General features: G+C 37.2%; 1 long non-coding RNA gene across 3 annotated transcripts in view; it reads right to left on the bottom strand.

Moving 5' to 3' along the window:
• Positions 1 to 19860, bottom strand: part of LOC144456921 (uncharacterized) — a 122930-nt gene that overhangs the window by 22681 nt on the left and 80389 nt on the right. The window contains exons 2-5 of one of the 3 annotated variants that reach the window (XR_013486145.1): positions 8027 to 8083; positions 6604 to 6955; positions 4264 to 6138; positions 757 to 925 (exon numbers count right to left, since the gene is read on the bottom strand). This is a non-coding gene — a long non-coding RNA (uncharacterized LOC144456921). The remainder of the gene's footprint in view (positions 1 to 756; positions 926 to 4263; positions 6139 to 6603; positions 6956 to 8026; positions 8084 to 19860) is intronic. The other 2 variants (XR_013486146.1, XR_013486147.1) reach the window with 2 other exon arrangements.

Raw genomic sequence — 19860 nt, 5'->3', positions numbered from 1 at the left:
GAACCTGGAGTCATTAGATTACTAGGGTTGGGTTCTAACTCTTACAAATAACAGCTATGTGATTAAAAGCAAGCCACAGAACCTCTCTGAGACTCAGTTTCCTCATCCATATTCCAGGAATGAAAGTACTTCCACAGAAGTGAAATGGCAGCTATTAATGACAATAAATAAAAATAATTTGTCCAGAGGCAAATGGTTTATATGTCAAAAACTTTTATCTTCTAAAGATCACCTAGGTTTTTTTAAGTTTTCTTTTCTTTTTTAAGTTTCCTCCTCTGTTATTACATGAATGAATTAGTTAGAAACAAAGGAAATATTTTGTTAAATGGTCAAGTCCAACTCTGAGACCGACCCCTAGAATATTGGCATGAGTTTGTGCAAAGAAAGATGAAACTAAACGAAAACTAAATTAAAGCCAGTCATAATCACTGCTGTTGGATTGAAAATTAAAACATCTTTCACTGGTTTTTCTCGACCATACCCACCCCTTCCATCCCTTCACCTCCACCCAGTCTCTCACCTTATTGTGTTTTCTTCTGTCTCAATTATGTAGGTAGTAGCCTACCTACAATGCATGACTTCATGAACCAGGAGAGTTCCCCCCTCAAACACTCTTCCTCTCACCCACTTACCAATGCCTAGAATTCTACCAACATTGAAACTGTCCAAGCTTTTTGTTCCATAGAGGAGATTAGCTATTATGGAGGAAGCTAAAACCTAAAAACATTGGAGAGAAACAGCAGTAAATTTAATTACTTTTGTTAGAGTCTTTTCTGGGAACAGGTTTAGGGAAGGAGCACCAAGTCATAGAAACAAGAGTGTCAGGGAGACATTCAGGAGGAACTGGTTTCCATCACAGTTCTTCCCACAGATGGCTTTGGTGGGCTAGAGAGTTCCTCAAGAATTCATAGACTCTAAGTTTTACCTTAGGATAAAGGGAAAAAGAACAATTAAAAAAAAAACAACAACCATGATTATTCTGCCGTTCACCAACTCTTTAGTTATCAGATGTTAATATTTATTGTTGCAGAAGCACATGGACACTTGTTAGTTCTCTGACACTTCTAAAAAGTTATGAAAGGACAAAAAGAAAAAATAACCAGCTATACAGCATTAGAATGAGAGTGGTAAATTGTTACATAATTTTTTTATCATAAAATAAAAAAGTCTTTGTTACATTTTGCATATTATGTGCAACCCTATGTATTTGGTTCATATTGTTTATGGGATATGGTAAATACCTTGGGACAATTCATTTCTATAGCACCATGCTTTCCCTCCCCACCCCCTTCCCTCTTGAAAGTGCCAGTAAATGACTGTAAAATGTGTGTTACTTCTCAGAAAATCAATGATAATTGTTTGGAATTTTCAGATGTTTTTACAACTCTCAAGCTCCTAGTTTCTCCTCAGTTTCACTCCCAAGATCTCTTAAGGCTTTTTTTTTGCGGGGGGGGGGGTAATTTAACCATTTAATGGTTAAAGAAAAGAAAAATTGCCATGGACAAATGAAAGGAAATTTGGAGGCACAAAGACACATGTGTAAGAGCTGGGAGGGAAGACAGAAAGACAGACAAAGTGTCAGAGATAGGGCCAACAACTAGTAGCTTTGGATATTCCTTGAATTCTGTGCCACTCACCTCAGGGCTTAGTTTTCTTTTAGAGAAGAGAGGCAGCAAAATAAAAAGTGACATGTGAGCCAATGTAACTTTCAAATGGTCACTTATTAAAAGCCATTTAATGGGCCTAAGTGGAATTTGTCTAAAATTCATCTGATTTCTGAAACCTGATTTCTCATTTTTTTGTACTAAATTTTTGTTGAGAAATACTCACTAGAATTTTGTCTTAAAAGGAATGTAGTGCTCATGTTTGTAGTGTGATTGGATAAAGTGTTTTGTTTTGTTTTTTTAATGAGCATGCCTTTTAATCACAGAATCCAAGTCAAAGGAAAGACTGGATTTATCAATATTTTAATTCAAATGGAAAGACAAAGAAAATCATGCCATTTAGGATACTTTCTTTTCTTTATGCATTTTAAAATGGTTTAAATATGGATTGGATCACGACAAACTTTCTTGCCTCCCTCTGAATTTTCCCCATAATGAACTTATTTTTAATTTATCATGTGTTTGTTTTCGTTTGATATTCTGGGGAAGTGGGCAAGGAAATGGGGACATCAGGTTTTCAAAAAGGAATATGTCTGTTTCTCAGTAATAAGTGCTGACCAGGACAAATCAACATCAAGCACACAGGACTGATGCAAAATAGACATTTGCTGCCCTCTTTTGGAACAAATAATGGAACAATGCTAAAATGCTTCCCTATTTTTCCTATTGTCTGCTTTCCACTATCTCCACATTGCTCAGCAAACAAAGGGCCATGGCCCTATGAAGTAGAAAACTTGCAATGGAGACTGTTAGGTTCATTTTTAATATAACGTCATACATGCAAAAAAAAAAGGCAAAATTCTTTTCATGAGGCAGTGGCCTAATCACAAATGCAATGTAATTAAAGCTGTTCTGAATGCAATAATTCCAAATTAAATGGTTCCTCCCCCATGGGGTGAGTAATTTCCTAATTAATATTTGGAGTAGTATTGAGCCTTAGGCAAGATTGCAATTAAATAAACATTTGTGAATTTGTGGTATGGATCAAAGAATTAATGGTCTTCAATAAGGCTGAAATTAGAAAAGTGTTGGATTCATCTTAATAATGAAAGAACACTGAGGATTCCATAATCATGAGTGTATTTAGATTCAGCTTTGCTATAACATAAATAAATTTGTGACCAGTGCTCATGTTGTCTCATGAAAGTATATAATCATCCATTCGTCTCTTGGGGAATTTTAAAATATACTAGAATATTGTTAGAAGGCTTATCGTTGCAGAAATTCATATGTGATTGATACCTCTCTCTAAACAGATCAAATACATGCAGCAAAACCCAGATATAGCACCCATCCCATAGGTTAGTCTTATCTCATGATACCAACATTATTAAGGGCTTCCATAGTATAAAAAAAAATTGGGCTATATGCTGTGGATGTATTACATTCAGAACCAAAGGTGTTAGGGGGTTTTGTTTGCTTTATTTAAAAGCCCAAGACTCCTGTGGGCTACTATTACAATCCCAGCTCATAGTTTATGATTCTGCTTTGAAAGGCTCTGCTCCTAGTTAGGCTGTGAGATAAAAGAAACATTTCTGGAGACCTCGTGGAGCTTAAGACTAGCGGGTTATTTGGATTGGCTATGGACTTCATGATAATTATGAGAAAGCCACCTGACCGCTTAAGAAAAGGTTCCTTAGGAAGAACCCAAGAGTGGACATTTTGAAATGATTTCTAGCTAAGTCAAGAGGCTCCACCATGGTGAGGTTACTAACTAATGACTGATTGGACAAAGTGGTTGAACAGAGACTCATTTCTTCCTATTGCTACCTGAGGACATAGTGGGAAGAAAAGTGTGTCATTTCAGCTATTAAAGCTTAGAAGAGCACTAAGACTTTTGGAATGCCCTGTATAATATTGCTAAAGTCTGTGAAGCTCTTGACATCCATTACATCTCATTTAAGTCTCACAATAACTCTGAGGGAGGCACTACATGTATTGTTATCCCCATTTTACAGTTAAAGAAACTGGGCTGGAGTGGTTAAGTGACTTGCCTGGAGTCATACAGTGAGTAGGATAGGAGGTGGGTTCAAATACAGGTCTTTTTGCCTTTGAACTCTATCAGGTCATTTCTTGTTATAAAGAAAACTCATTTATGGTTTGGCTCTAACAAGACAATTGGCACAGTGGATAGAGCAGGCCTGGAGTCAAGAAGACTCATCTTTCTGAGTTCAAATCTGGCCTCAGACACTAGCTGTGTCACCCTCGGCAGGTCATTTCACCCTGTTGGCCTCAGTTCTCCCATCTGTAAAATGAGCTGCAATAGGAAATGGTAAACTACTCTAGCATCTTTGCCATGAAAACCACAAAAGGGATCAAGAAGTCGGATGTGACTGAAATGACTAAACAACAAACAATAAAAGAGGCGGTGTGGTACAGTGGAAAGAGCATGGGCTCTGGAATCAGAGGATGTGGGTTCCAATCCCGTCTCTGTTCCTAGGTGAGTGACCATGAACAAGTGACTTGACCTCCCTGGACCTCAGCTTCCTCATCTGAAAAATGAGGGAACTGGACTAGGTGACTTCTGAGGTTACTCTTAGCTCAATATCTATTGTCCTGTAGTTTTAACTACTAGAGAGAAAAACAGAAAATCTGCTACCAGGCTTCCCTGAACAATGATTTCATATGCTTCTAAAAGAAGGCAATTCTCTGCCATATCCAGTGTCTGTAGGAAAAGAGATATGAAAAAAAAATTCATTATTAACCCAGCAAAATCTATATATATTGGAATTATAATCAATAAAGTTTTTTTTAATATTGAATATAAATTTTATACAAAGTAATATCTGGTTCTATTGTATTACATTTGCAACTCAACAGCAAATAAATCAATTCATTTCCTGTGATTTTTTTAGCTGCCTGAATTGAAATGCTAATGAATATTTGTGAACTTACCAACACTTATATGGTTCAACTCAGACATATTAAAAATAGCATAAAGACATCAATTCAGCTATAAATCTACCACTGAGGGGGAAATGAAAGATTATTTCTTTCAATCTGGCTACAAACTAACATTGTAAACCGATTGACAAAGGTTTACATTATAAGGAAGAATTAATTTCTGGGTTGCCTTCAGGCTAAAACAGGGCAATTCAGTGTAAATGAAGTCAAATGATATGGTCCAACGATGAGTCAAAACATACAGGTGCAGCTAGTAATATTGGATATCGTAAATTATGTTTAGATCTATAGACAAAGAATTTGCCCAATTGTACACAACAAAATTAAATAGAGTTGTCTAGACAGAATGATCTCACAGCATATATGACCTACCATAGACAAGAATCTAATGAAAATTTCTGAATGTATTATTAAATAAATTTCCCTATCTGTGCCTTCATTTCAATTTTTACCATTATTACCAATTTAATTTCAACATTTACAGTGGCAATTTTGCATAAATGTTATCTTGTTTAAGAAGACAGTGTTAGAAAAAATCATAAATAATATGTAATATTCACCAATTTCTGCTATTGCAATCAAACAGAAACGGGTCTTGCTTGAGCAATATTTTTCCCTTTCTAGGGAGGTGTATGATATCCAGCTTTTCTTAAACTATGGGTTGAGAGTCATAGATTAAGAAGCACTGAAGGGGTCACAAATAGAAAAAGTTTCAGAAGCCCTGGATAGGCTAACAAATAACCATGGATTGGTAAGCACAGAATCCCATTGGAACTAGAAGCAATGGATCTCAGATGCCATCAAGTCCAATTTTGTCATTACAAATGAGGAAACAGTCTCTGGAAGAGATTAAATGATTCACCCCAAGTAACATAGTTAGGGGCACAGCTGTTAGAGTGGCAGTCCTGGAGTCAAGAACACCTGAACTCAAATTCAGACTCAGATGCTTATTAGCTATGCGATCCTGGGCAAGTCATTTAACTTCTGTTTGCCTCAGCTTCTTTATTTGTAAAATAGCCTCTCAGGGTTGTTGTAAGGATCGAATAAGATAATAATTGTAAAGCATTGCTCACAGTGACTGACATATAGTAAGCAATATATAAATGTTATCTATCATTATTATTAGTAAGGGGTCACATAGATATTGAATATCAGAAGCAGTATTTGAAACCATATCCTCTGAGGAAAGAATGGAGTTTGGATCTAGACTATACATAATTACTCCCTACATAGACTTATCTAAGTCACTGCCTCTGTAGAGACCTCAGAGCTGTTTCTGAAATTCAGAGGAGAAGTAAAACATTACATGTATTATACGGACCATATTGACCCTCACTGCCTCAAGTTAGATTTCACCCTTTCACCCTTCCTCCAGGGAGACTTGGATCTCTCAATCATAAATATATGAAAACTTACCCCCCCCCCAGCACACAGGAGTCCCAGATACCCTGGCTTGTCAGGGCTTCCATGCCAGGCTGGCTGGCTGCACCATCCCACCTGAAATCCTGGCTCCAACTATGTAATGGCTCGAAATCCAAGGTCCCATGAGAATTACCTCCAGCACCTGAAACTGAGGACAAATAACACAGAACAACAACAACAACAACAACAAAAGACTCTCCCCACCTCCCCATAGCCATTTCTTGGAGCAGGAGTAAAAGAGAAGTAAGGGAAGAAGTCCTTCCCCTCTCAGCAGTTCAGTTCATGGCATCCTCTCTGTAGGTGAACTGGCATCTTCACTCTCAGGGCTCAGCAAAAAGAGAATGGGAAAAAAGAGCAGCCAGATGATCAAGTTGTACATTCTGGCCAATTTTAAGGACTCAGTGAGTTAACCAAAGGAAGCTACCTTTAATCATGTAGTAGAGGATAAAGATGCCTCCATATTAGGCAATCATTTTTCAATTTATTTTGTTTTTAATTTATGGAACAAAACAATCATTTTCATAGCATAGTATAATGAAAAGATGATTGCACATGAAACTGCAAACCTATTATGTACAATTTGCTATTCCTTTTAAATATATAAAAAACTTACGTAAATTTCTTTTTTTTCTTCCTGCTGTATACAATGTTGTCTTGGTCTTGTTCATTTCACTCTTCATTATTTCATGCAAACGTTTTCATGTCTTTTCAATATCATTGAGCTCAATATTTCTTATAGCACAGTAGTATTCCATCACAATCATATACTACAACTTGTTCAATCATTCCTCATTTGATGGGCATCCCTATAATTGCAATCTAAACACTGTCAGAAGACTTCTCAGGACACCTGGAACTGGGCATGCTCAGACAAGCCAGTGTAAAATATAAATGCCATCTATTTTCTTCATGATTTGCAAAAGTTTATTCACTGTATTTGGAGTTGGTACTATTGGGAAGGCATCCTAAATAATCAGGGGATAAAATATTGGTCACACAAGATGTATAATCAAAATTTCTTAGATAAAGCAAATATGATAATAGTTCACATTTATATTGGGCTTTTTGGACCACAAAATAGCCCTATTAGGTAGGGACTCACTTTCTGCATTTTACAGATGAGGAAACTGAGAGATTAAGCAATTTGTCCATTGTCAGTTAGAACCCAGGTAAAATTTGAACTCAGTTTTCCAATGAATTAGTGTGGCACAGTAGGTAGAGCACTACATTTATTCAGGAAGATCTTGTTTCAAATATTGCCTCTAGGGGCAGCCAGGTGGCACAGTGGATAGAGCAAGAAGTCAGGAGGACCTGAGTTCAAATCCAGCCTCAGACCAAACACTTGACACTTACTAGCTGTGTGACCCTGGGCAAGTCACAACCCCAATTGCTTTAATGAAAAAAAAATTGCCTCTAACGTTTACTAACTATGTGATCCTGAGCAAGTCACTTTAGCTCTCTGAGATTCAGTTTCCATATATTCAAACAGAGAGGGTGGGACCTTTTGGTCCTCTAAAGTCCCTTTCAGCTCTATATCTGCAATCCTCTGATTTTTCTGACTCTAATTCCAACACCATTCATGAGGCAAAATAGCATTCCCAAACAAATGTCATCTCCTGCCTTGTTTTTATCAATCTGGATCATTTTCTTTCAGTTTGTTTCCTATGGTTTGGGCAAAGAAATATCCATTAATAAATTAATCAATAAGCATTAGTTCAGGCACTGTGTAACAGACCCCACTGGCCCCCACTGTCTGATGGCCAGGTATGTTAAACTTTATCCTTCTCCCACAGAAATTTGGATCCATTAAGGAGATTGAAGGTTGTCTAGGCTTTCTACAAATGGCTCTAGCCCATCCCTATGGTGGTCTCTCAATTGTAGGGGGTGGTTCTTTATACGCCAATTCCATTAAACCACTGATAGTTGCATTAGCCTTTACTCAGAAATATTTACTTTCAAAGACATAATCATAAATATACAAATTTATTCCCCCCCAGCACATGGGAGGCATAACCCTCCCCCCCTGCTTGTATTACCTTAGTCTCTTGGGAGGGGAAGTAAAATAGTCTTTGTCTTCAAGCAGTACATTCAAGCTAGCAGGCAGAAAAGAAGAAAGGGATGGTCGATGGTGAATTAAACAGAACACAACATATTAATTTTGTATTTTTTATCGTTAGTATGCAGTACAATGCCTTGAACATAATAGGCACTTAATAAATATTTGTTAATCAATTATTTGATAAACTGATTTAAGAGGCAGGAAACATATTGGAAGCATGTGATAGTGGTTTAGAAAGAGCAAATTGAGAAACATGGAACAATTGGCGATAAAAGAAGGAAGCAAAAAAGTAAAGAATAGCCATGTGGTAGAAGGAAAATCCAAAATTATTTTGGATAAACCATCACTATTCCCATAGTTTGGCCTAATGATGAAGCATTCTTTGAGGCCTTGGGAGAGTCTGTCTAAGCAATACAGTAAGGATTCACAAGCAGAGTATTTTTTTTTCAGTTGTAGCATTATAATGATTTTATCAAGAATTTTAACCAGTATATAAATTAATTACCCCAAATGGAGACCAAATGAGCTTTAGTCAGCAAACATCTAGCTTACTTGCCAAACAGAAAGAGATGGCTGCCAAAGGCAATACTGGGTTAGCATATAAATTTGCTTGTAAAAACTCTTATGCAAAAAAGAGCGATGGACAATTGTAAGCAGAGTTATCTCCTAAAGTGGAGGAAAGAAGTGGAAGGTAAATCCAGTTTAAAGAAAGCTTGGCAAAAGCCCCAACTTAGGAAAATCATCTGATATTCAAATATGAAATGGAAAGAGGACTAGAAGAAGAGGAAAATGAAAAAAAAAAGCCTTACAAAATCATGATAAAAATTGTTTTCTTCATCAGATATGGTGGACTTAGACATCACAATTTTGGATATACTAGAAAAGGAAGTAGAAAAGACACCCATGAGAACAAAAATGGAGGGGGGGGGGAAGAAGTCAGATTTTACCAAGCACATATAAAGACATCTGTACTGGAGGCAATTCTGAAGGAACTGAGACACTCAAATTAAAAAGTACCAGAAAGAGGAAAATAGAGCAAAAACATGGAAGAAATCTCAAAATGTAATGATGCTAAAAAAAATTGATCAAAAGAGCATTAAAACTACTTCTTGGAGGGTGGAGCTAAGATGGTGGAGTGAAAGCAGTAACTTGTTTGAACTCTCCCCCAAACCTCTCCAAATGCCTGTAAAAAAAAATGGCTATAAACAAATTCTAAAGCAGCAGAACCCACAAAAAGACAGAGTGAAACAAATTTCTAGTCCAAGTCAACCTGGATGATTGATCAGAAAGGCATATCATGCCAGGCTAGGAGAGGAGCATAGTTTGACATGGGCATACAGGCTGCAGCAAACCTGGAGCAGGCCTCAGAGGACTGAATTGTGGGCACCTGTGGTGGTTTCTAGACTTCTCAACCCACCAAGACGAAAGACAGCTTAGAAGGTCAGTGGGAAAAGTCTGTTTCTGTGGTGAAAGAGAAGCTAGGTCTCAGCACCCCCCCCACACTCCCTCTCCTTCCTAGGTGGAGGCTGCCTCCTGAGCTTCCAGCCCACAGACTGAGGGGGAATTGGGTGGTTGATCAGAGGTGGATTGCAGGGATCTCTTTGCCAGTGCTGAGGCAGGAATCTCTGGCTTTGCCCATTCTTGGATCTGGGTCACAGATCTGGGTGGCAATCCTGGGGCAAGGAGGAGTGCTAGTGTGGAGGAGCTTGTAGTGGCTTGGGAGAGGAAATTCTCCTCATAATTCCAATCTGGTCACTCATAGACCAGAGCACAGGCCAGGAAAGGAGTAAATGCCTCACCCTTGATCATACCACCTTGGAAGAACTGAAAATTTACAGGTCCCTTGAAGTATCTCTGAAAACAGCTATACAAACCCCCAAAGCTTGGAACAGTACATTCTCCACATTGCAAACAGACTCTTACCTCAACAAAGAGTTTAAAACTCAAGTAATTGGCTGGAATCATGATCAAGCAGCACAAAAAGAGTCAGACCATAGAATCTTACTTTGGTGACAAAGAAGATTAAAACATACAACCAGAAGAAGACAACAAAGTCAAACCTCCTACATCCAAAGCCTCCAAGAAAAATACAAATCAGTCCCAGAGCTCAAAGAGCTCAAAAGAGATTTTAAGAAGCAAGTAAAGAGAAGTAGAGGAAAAACTGGGAAGAGAAATGAGAGTGATGCAAGAAAATCATGAAAAACAAGTCAACAGCTTGCTAAAGGAGACCCAAAAAAATACTGAAGAAAATAACACCTTAAAAAATAGCCTAACCCAAATGGCAAAAGAGATCCAAAAAGCCAATGAGAAGAATGCCCTAAAAAGAAAAATTGGCCAAATGGAAAAGGAAGTCCAAAAGATTACTGAAGAAAATAATTCCTTAAAAATTAGAATGGAGCAATTGGAAGCTAGTGACTTTATGAGAAATCAAGACACTATAAAACAAATCCAAAAGAATGAAAAATTAGAAAACAATGTGAAATATCTCATTGGAAAAACAACTGACCTGGAAAATAGATCCAGGAGAGAGAATTTAAAAATTATTGGACTATCTGAAAGCCATGATCAAAAAAAGAGCCTAGACATCATCTTTCAAGAAATTATCAAGGAAAACTGCCCTGATATTTTAGAACCAGAGGGCAAAATAGAAATGGAAAGAATCCACTGATCTCCTCCTGAAAGAGATCCCCAAAGGAAAACTCCTAGGAATATTGTAGCCAAATTCCAGAGTTCCCAGGTCAAGGAGAAAATATTGCAAGCAGCCAGAAAGAAACAATTCAAGTATTGTGGAAACACAATCAGGATAGCATAAGATTTAGCAGCTTCTACATTAAAGGATCACAGGGTGTGGAATATAATATTCCAGAGGGCAAAGGAGATAGGATTACAACCAAGAATCACCTACCCAGCAAAACTGAGTATAATCCTTCAGGGGAAAAAATGGTCATTCAGTGAAATAGAGGACTTTCAAGCATTCTTGATGAAAAGACCAGAGCTGAATAGAAAATTTGACTTTCAAATACAAGACTCAAGTGGAACATGAAGAGGTAAACAGGAAAGAGAAATCATAGGAGACTTATTATGGTTGAACTGTTTACATTCCTGCATGGAAAGATGATATTTATAACTCATGAGACCTTTGTCAGAGTTAGGGTAGTTGGAGGAAAAAAATTATATGTATGTATATAGAGATAGATAGATAGAAGGCACAGGGTGAGTTGAAGATTAAGGGGTCATATCTGGAGAATAAAATTAAGGGATGAGAGGATTATACTAGGAGAAGAAGAAAGGGAGAGGTAGAATGGGGTAAATTATCTCACAAAAAACAGAAAAGAAAAGGCTCTTACAGTGGATGGAAATGGGGGAAGGTGAGAGGGAATGAGGGAATCTTATTCTCATAGGATTTGGCTTAAGGAGGGAATAACATACACACTCAATTGGGTAGGGAAATCTGTCTTACTGTACGGGAAAATAGGGGGAGAAGAGGACAAGAGAGCAGGGGGACGATAGAGAGGAGGGCAGATTGAAAAAGGGGGTAATCGGAAGCAAATACTTCTGAGGAGAGATAGGGTCAAAAGAAAGAATAGAATAAATGGGGGTGGTATAGGATTAAAGGAAATAGAGTTAGTTTTTCACAGCATGTCCATTATGGAAGTGTTTTGCATAACTGCACATGTATAACCTATATTGAGTTGTTTGCCTTTGCAATGAGGGTGGGTGGGAAGGGAGGAAGGGAGAAAATTTGGAACCCAAAGTTTTAAAAAACCCAAGTTTAAAAAAATGTTTTCACATGTAACCTGTAAATAAGAAATACAGGAAACGGGGTACAGAAATCTGTCCTGCCCTATAGGAAAATAGAAGGGGAAGGGGATAAGAGAAAGGGGTGAGAGATAGAAGAGAGGGCAGACTAGGGGAAGGGGTATTCAGAATCCATGCCATCTTGGGGTGGGGGGAGGGATGAGATGGGGTGAAAATTTGCAACTCAAAATCTAATGGAGAGAAGTGGAAGTAAATGGTGAAAACTAAAAACAAATTAATTCGTATAAAAAAAACTACTTCTCCCCTTTATGTGGAATCTTTATGAGAATTATTGATACATGCATTGAGAACATACTCTGTGAGGGAATCAGTATGTAACAAGTAGGCTTTCTTCACAAACAATAATCCACAATGGACTGCATCTTTATCATTTTATAATTAGCTGAAAGATATAGAGGCCATAAAATCCCATTGTGTTCATGTTTGTTGACTATAAAAATAAATTTGATTGGATAGAAAAAAATCATTGCCTTATGAGTTTTTTTACAACATTTTCCATTCACACATCTAAAGAATTTCAATATTCCTTGGAGTTATAATAATAGAAATAGTCCTGTTTAATCATCTTCTGATGATTAAACATCAGGGGAGTCTATGCTCAACAAAAATATTCAGTACTATCATGGAAAATGTCCAGCACAGAGTCAAGGTCAGAGAAGATTTCCCCATGGATTGTGTGGTCCTCCAGATGCTTTTGTTTGTGGATGGCATTGCACTGATTTCATCAAGCTCCAGAATATTGCAGAGATCTGCAATCACTCAAAGGAGTTTAGCCTGTCCAGAAAAGACCAAGTAAATAAAGAAAATTATTGCTCACACTTCAACCTGCATTTGGATAAACCAGTCCATCAGAGTGTTTATCTGGGACAGATAATATAGATGAATAGTTAGTGGACCTAAGATCTGAACAGGCGGGTAAGCACAGGATGGATTGATGTCGGAAAATTGCAAAATTCTAATGAAAGAAAAATCCCATCTTTTTAGTGTAAACGTTCTACCAAAGTTGCTATATGGCAGTGAGATATGAAATAAGCTTCCTCTGAAGAAATAAGAGTGACTATTACACAGAAGTTAATGGAGAGAAACATGGTGGGCATAAGCAACATATAAACATGGACCTGGAAGGATCCTCAGAGGCTGTTGGAACCAACCACCTTACTTTACAAAAGAAGAAACTGAGTCAAAGTAAGTTAAGTGACTTACTCAAAGTCACACAGGTTGAAAATACCAGAGCTGAGATTTGGACCCAAGTCCTCTGACTTGAAAACAAATTCCTCTTTTCTGTGAACCACACATCTTCAAATAAGCAATAAGGAACTCCAAAGAAAAACAAGAGTAAAAGATGTCATCAAGGAACTATATAATAAGAAGAAAAGATAGACTTATCACATGAGAGATGTCAAGTAAATTGCCAGATGATTCAGTGACACCATTAGAATGCCCAGAGGAAGTGAGGAAGGCACCAGCATATTGGGTGGAACTCTTATGGCAAACTTATGGGAAGACATGGATAAGAGTCATACAGCATAGAGGGGCATAGGTGGGTTGAGTTTTGGATCACTAGAAGGAACTCTTAGGAGGATACAGATCCATTTGAGTTGCCATTCCAGAACCAACACAATTATGCCTGGATGTTTATGTAGTGAAATATAAGCACTTTGAGGGTAGGGATTATTCCATATTTGTTTTTGTATTCCCAGGGCCTAGCCTAGTGCCTGGAACATAATAGGAACATAATAAATGTATGCTAAGTTCAAATATTTTGCATACATTACATTAGAAAGTAAGAGCTCAAGTGGGTTTTCTCAGCCTAGAATCAAAGGGAAACTGTCAGAGGGCCAAGAAACTTAAACCTTCTATACAAATATCTGAAAGAGCAGCAGCGTACGGAGACTGGAAATCAGTGTCATTCAATTTTTGGCTTAAGTTTGTAACACAGAAATAAAATAGCTTAGACTGATTATATATTGACTTTCATTGCAGTTCCAGGTTTAAGACTGAGGCCCTTTTTCTTCATGCTAAAATTAGCCAGTGGAGTTTTGCTGAGGGAGATTAACATTCTGACTGATCATATGGTTACTAAAAAAATTAACTTAAAATTTTGGACCTCATCCTCTTCTTGAATATGACAAATTTCTGTTGATCCATGTATGAACAGTAGGATTAGTCCCTGCAGAGGCTGACTTAAATATTTATGATGAATTGGTTAAATTAAGATACAAACAAACTGAATTAAGCAGATCAGGAGACTATATGGAGAAAAACAATAATCTCCAGTTAATGGCACACTGAAGAAGTCACAGTGATAATAAGGAAATGAACTGACATCATCTAGGTTACCAGGTATTGTTTTCTCAAACTGATTTCAGAATCTGAAAATCTGTTAGCAACAATTTCCCAGTAATCCATCTCTATACAGTAAGTACTGTAACACAAAGGATAAGTACAGCGAGGGAGACATAAATGCACATAACAGTCCTTCAAACACAAGACAAATTCTGCTGACTCTGCTCCTTCTAGCAAAGCTATAAAAACATATGGGGCATCAGCATTCCTTATTTTAGAGATGATCTATTCTGTATGTGGAATACTGTACTGGGAGCTGTCTACAACATATTCCTATGGTTATTGGCATGTTGGTCTCAAAGCAAACCCATCTTTCAGTTCAAACAGTGTTGGCTTCTGGCTGTAGGTTGCTAGCTGCTGGCTGTTGCCCCCTCAGTCATCTACAGAAGGGTATTGCTTAGTATCACCTCTTTGAAGCGCTGACTAATACTTCCTTAGATGTTGTCTCTTACCTTCACTTTCAGGTATCAGCTATATTTTCTTCTGTGATTAATTCAAAGAAATTGGTTCTAGGGAACCTCAAAGCTCGAGCATTTGAAATTTGATCCTGCTACTGCTTCAATTATGGCAAAGACCTATGCTTTTGCTAAGAGTTTGTAATCTACCCTCTTAGAGAAGTAAAGGGACTTGCCTGTGTTTACACAATTCGTGAGACAGCATGCTACAGTGGCAAAAGTCAATGGATTTGCTATCAGGGGATCTGGGTTTGAATCCTGGCTCTGTTGATAGCTATCCATATGACCTGAGCAACTATATGACTTTTCTTCAATTTCCTCATCTATAAAATGAGGAGGTTTAACCACATATCCTGGTCCTTTCCATCTTAAAATCCATGACCCTATCAGAAGTAGAATTTGAATCCTCAGCTTGCTGACTCTGAGCCTAGCACTGTATGCTTTATATTACATGGATCCTCAAGTGTAAATAGTTTTTAATGAAATTTTTTCCAGGAGATGGATGAGACATCACAGGATACCTCATTAGCTTCCAGTTGGCTCATCAGTTTTAGAGAGCTTTCCTTTGATCTAAGGGAAAAAATTGCCACCAAAAGGTAAGCAGTGAATCAATCTCTCAAGAAATATTTATTGGCTATTGACCATGTGTCTAGAATATACTTACTGTATTCATGCCAGATCCTGCTTATTTACCCAAAATTTCATCTCTGGTCACTTAGTCATTCAATTCATGAATGCTGAATTTAGAGAAATAAGGAGCTATTTCCAGCCCAATGATGTTTGTAAAATTGTATGACTATATGACAACTTAATCCATGAGAGATTGAAATATTAGCTTCTTTAAACTGACTTCAATTTGCATCATGATGCTGATGCAGCAGTCACAAACAGGTTGCTCCCTCATATAGAATCATCAAACAAATCAATCTTATTAAATCCAGGCCTTAGGGATCAAGTAATGTAGAGGTTCTTAAACTTTATTGTGCCATGGACTCATTTGACAGTCTGGTGAAGCCAGACTATGCCCCCACAAAGAAGAATATTTGTTGCCTATATTACTAATTGAACATTAGTGAAAATACAGATGAATTGTTTTTTTTTTCTCATCCATGTTCCTGGACACCTAGAATATCTACATGAACACACTGAGTGTCCATGTATCTCAGGTTAAGAACTCGCTGATTTAGTGCAACATATTCTTCAATATTTACAAATAAGTAAACTGATGCCTCAAAATATTAACTGATTTACCTAAATTCTCATAGCTAGTTGGTGGTAGAGTTAGTACTAAAATGCTTCATGGCAGAGCTGGCTCTCTTTGAGACCTATTTTAAATTTTGTGTCTTTTATGCGGCTAGTTCTTTCTCTCTCTCTCTTCTCTCTCTTCTCTCTCTCTCTTCTCTCTCTCTCTCTCTCTCTCTCTCTCTCTCTCTCTTTCTCTCCCCACACACCTTCCCACCCTCCTCCCACCCACAAGAAGCTATCTTCCCTCTTTGAATTCTCCTGGTATTTTATGTTTTTCTTATGTATCCCTCTCACTACACTTTGGATTTTCCTAATTTATGTCCATGTGTTCATCTCTCTTGGTTTGTAAAGTCCTTGAGGGCAACTATTGGCCTTACTGATATTTGTTTCCCCTCGGTGCCTAGTACAGAGCTTTAAATAGTGAGGTGCTCAATAAATGCTCCTTGAATTGAATTTCATCTGTACAATCCTTTTCTCATGTAGCTGAATGAATTATAGAAAGACATTTTACTCTGCCAGGTGAGTCAAATAATTTTTTTTTAATTTATGAGGAAACAAAATTTTCTGATTCACTTTATTATGTTTTTTTTTATCCAGAATGTTCTTTCTAGACACAACCTTGTGGACCTTTATGGGAATTTTACTAAATAGTAAAAGCTCATATTTATATAACACTTTAAAGTTTTCAAAATACATTCAATAAAAGTACCTAATCTGCTCATTACAACAACCCTTGGAGGCAAGTGAGAAAACTGAGGCTGAGAGAGGTTAAATTATTTGCTCTGGATCACACAGCTAATAAATTCCTAAGTGAGATCAAATGCAAGTTTCTATATATACATATATACTTGTGTGTGTGTGTGTGTGTATACACATATATATATGTATGTATATATATAAAATTTGTGCATATATGTATGCATGTATATGTATGTGTACATATGTATGAATATGTAGGTATGGATATATCTACCACTACATACATGAGACCATGTTTGTAGCCCCTCAGGTTTAGAAGGAGGGTCAGACCAAAAAGGAAAAAGGCCCTAGTTGTTGGAACCTATATTCTTTCCCCTGCTACAGCTTCTTATCTAAAGGGAAGAAAATTTCTAAGTAATTGTTATTGGATGCTGATGATAATGAAGGCTGTAGAGAGAGTGAGTGCAGGTCAAATCAAGCTCTCTCCCATTTAATTCATCCCAAAGTGAAATTACTTCACCAATGTACTTTTATCTCATTTGCCTTATTGGATGCAGATTCAAACACAATTATCCAATCACTACACTTATGTGCTCCCACACTCAATTCTCTTTTTCACTCTTAGAAATTCACGAACAGAAATGTATTCTCTAATTATTAGGAATATGGATAAAAACTGGAACTATAATTTCTTGGAGGAGGGAATCCCTTGAAGGAATTTTTATGCCAATGCAAACTGGCACCTTCTCTGTAACTTGTGTTGTGTCCTTTGTTCTCGAAGAGAACCATGACATAAGGGAGATGATGACATGACTTGTTTCCAGTGAGGGAGGGCTGTGCAAGGTCACCAGCCTCACTTTCTCCTCCAGAGCCATCTGGGTCCAATGGCCAGATATTCATCAGGACAACTGGAGATGGCTCAGGATGCAATGGGAGACCCTGGCCCTTTTAAGCTAAGGTCTTTTCAGGTTCTCACTTTGGATGAGGTAACGCCCATCTAGTGATTAGGTCTTTTTAAGAAGTGAGCCAAGAGATGAACCCTTTTAATTAAAAAAAAAAAGTCTGTAACTCAGAAAGTTGCCTAGATCCCAGAGCACTCAAGGGTGATGAATTGTCCAGAGTCAGTATGTGTTGGAAGTTGGACTTGAACCTATGTCTTTCTGACTTCAAAGCTGCCACTAAACTATGCTGCCTTTCTGGGTATTAAGGAAGGAAAAACTCCTTTCCTCTTTCTAAACTCATCTTGGAGCTGGTAACTTAAAGGCAGCACTGGGAAATTGAGGTGGTTTGTGTTTGTTTTCCTTACATTACATCTAAATCTGGGTTGATAACATAGAGCCATCGCTCCTAGTTCTGACCACTGGGGTCAATTATGAAAAAAAAGCAGTCTGGTCCTCTGCCCCGTGACAGAAACATCCAGCCTTCCTTCCCTAACGCATCCTTTCTCCTGGCTGGATGGCTCCATTTCTTTTCATCAGTTCTCCTATGGCATGACCTTGACATCTTTCAGCACTCTAACAATCTTCCTTAGAACACTCTCCATTTTATAAATGTACTTCCCTAAATACGATGCAGAGAAATGAACATAACATCCCAGATATGATCTAATCAGAGCAAAGTAGAGCAGGTTGATGACTAACCTCATTCTGTAATCTCTCAACGTAATATGAGATCATGGGGAAGCTGGGTGGCACAGTGGATAGAGTGCTGGGCCTGGAGTCAGGAAGACTCATCTTCAAGAGTTCAAATATGGCCTCAGACACTTACTAGCTGTGTGACGCTGGGTAAGGCACTTAACTCTGTTAGTTTCCTCATCTGTAAATTGGGTTGGAGAAAGAGATGGTGAAACCACTCCAATACCTTTGCCAAGAAAACCTCAAATGCGGCCATGAAGAGTCAGACACGACTGAACAACAACAATATAAAATCATGTCTTTCATATTTTATGCAGTGCTATTGACTCTCTGAGATTGTAGTCCACTAAAACCCCCAGATATTTTTTTGGACAAATTGCTGTTTAGTGACATCTTATACTTTTAACCCGAGTGAAGGACTTGATCCTTTTTCCCTAATAAGATTCATGTTATTAGATGTAGTCCATTGTTCTAGCCTATCAAGATATTTGTGGATCCTGACTCTGTCCTTCATATACTGTGATATTCCACCACCTTATTTACCTATTCTATTCTTTTTTGATAAGTTAGTCCTTCATCTTAGTCATTTTCTAACAAAGAATCTTATCTCATTAAGCCTCAGTTATATCTAAGAGGTCAAATTTTCTTCCCTGAATTTGAATCTCTAGACTTTGAGGTTGGTTATCTGTTTTACCATGTTTTAATCAGGATATATGCAAAACAAAAATGTAAGGACAAAAGATAATAAAAAAATTCCACAAGATGTATAAGATAAAAAAATTTTTTGTAAATACCCCAAAAATAAATGCAGATAAAATAAATATGTATATACAAGTATAAAGAAACAAGAGAGACACTATAATACTAGAATTTGTGATCAGATGGATAGATAGATAGATATGGTCAGATATAGTTGATAGAATAACACAGATGCAGATCTATTTATATACTCATCATAGAGTGAAAGAAGAAATATGTTAAGAAAACTTTTTAAAATCCTATATGTGTGTACCATAAAAAGGATTCTTAAGATGTTTCCTCAAAAAAAAAACACACATTAACTGTGATAGAGTGATGATAATGTCACAGCACTCCTGACAAATCAGTGTTTTACATTGCTTTGGGGTTTTTTTCCCCTCTGTAATCATACTTCAGAGCTGAGATCTGCATGCACAGGTTCACAAATATAACAACACAACACAAGAGTGACACCTTGAGGTCTTGAGCTTTTCAGACATTTCCATGGCATTAGCAAGCAGCCACCAAAATATCAAAGTTCTACTGATGATAGAGATATGGGCCTTTAGAGCCTGTACATATATATATATATATATACACACATATATATATATACACATATATATATATATATACATATATACACATATATATATACATATATATACATATATATACATATATATACATATATATACATATATACATATACATATACATATATACGTATTCACACATCATATATACATGTGAAAAGCATTTTGGTTCTAGATTTTTGTTTGATTTTGGTTTTTTTACCATTCTATTGATTAGAATAAAAGGTAAACTTGTTTTGATTTATTATGCTTACATGATTCAAGGATTCTCTATTGCTT

This window comes from Phascolarctos cinereus, unplaced genomic scaffold (genome assembly GCF_003287225.1).
Source record: "Phascolarctos cinereus isolate Bilbo 61053 unplaced genomic scaffold, phaCin_HiC Scaffold_4;HRSCAF=312, whole genome shotgun sequence".
Classification (NCBI taxonomy): domain Eukaryota; kingdom Metazoa; phylum Chordata; class Mammalia; order Diprotodontia; family Phascolarctidae; genus Phascolarctos; species Phascolarctos cinereus.
This window is presented reverse-complemented; position numbering and strand designations above follow the sequence as displayed.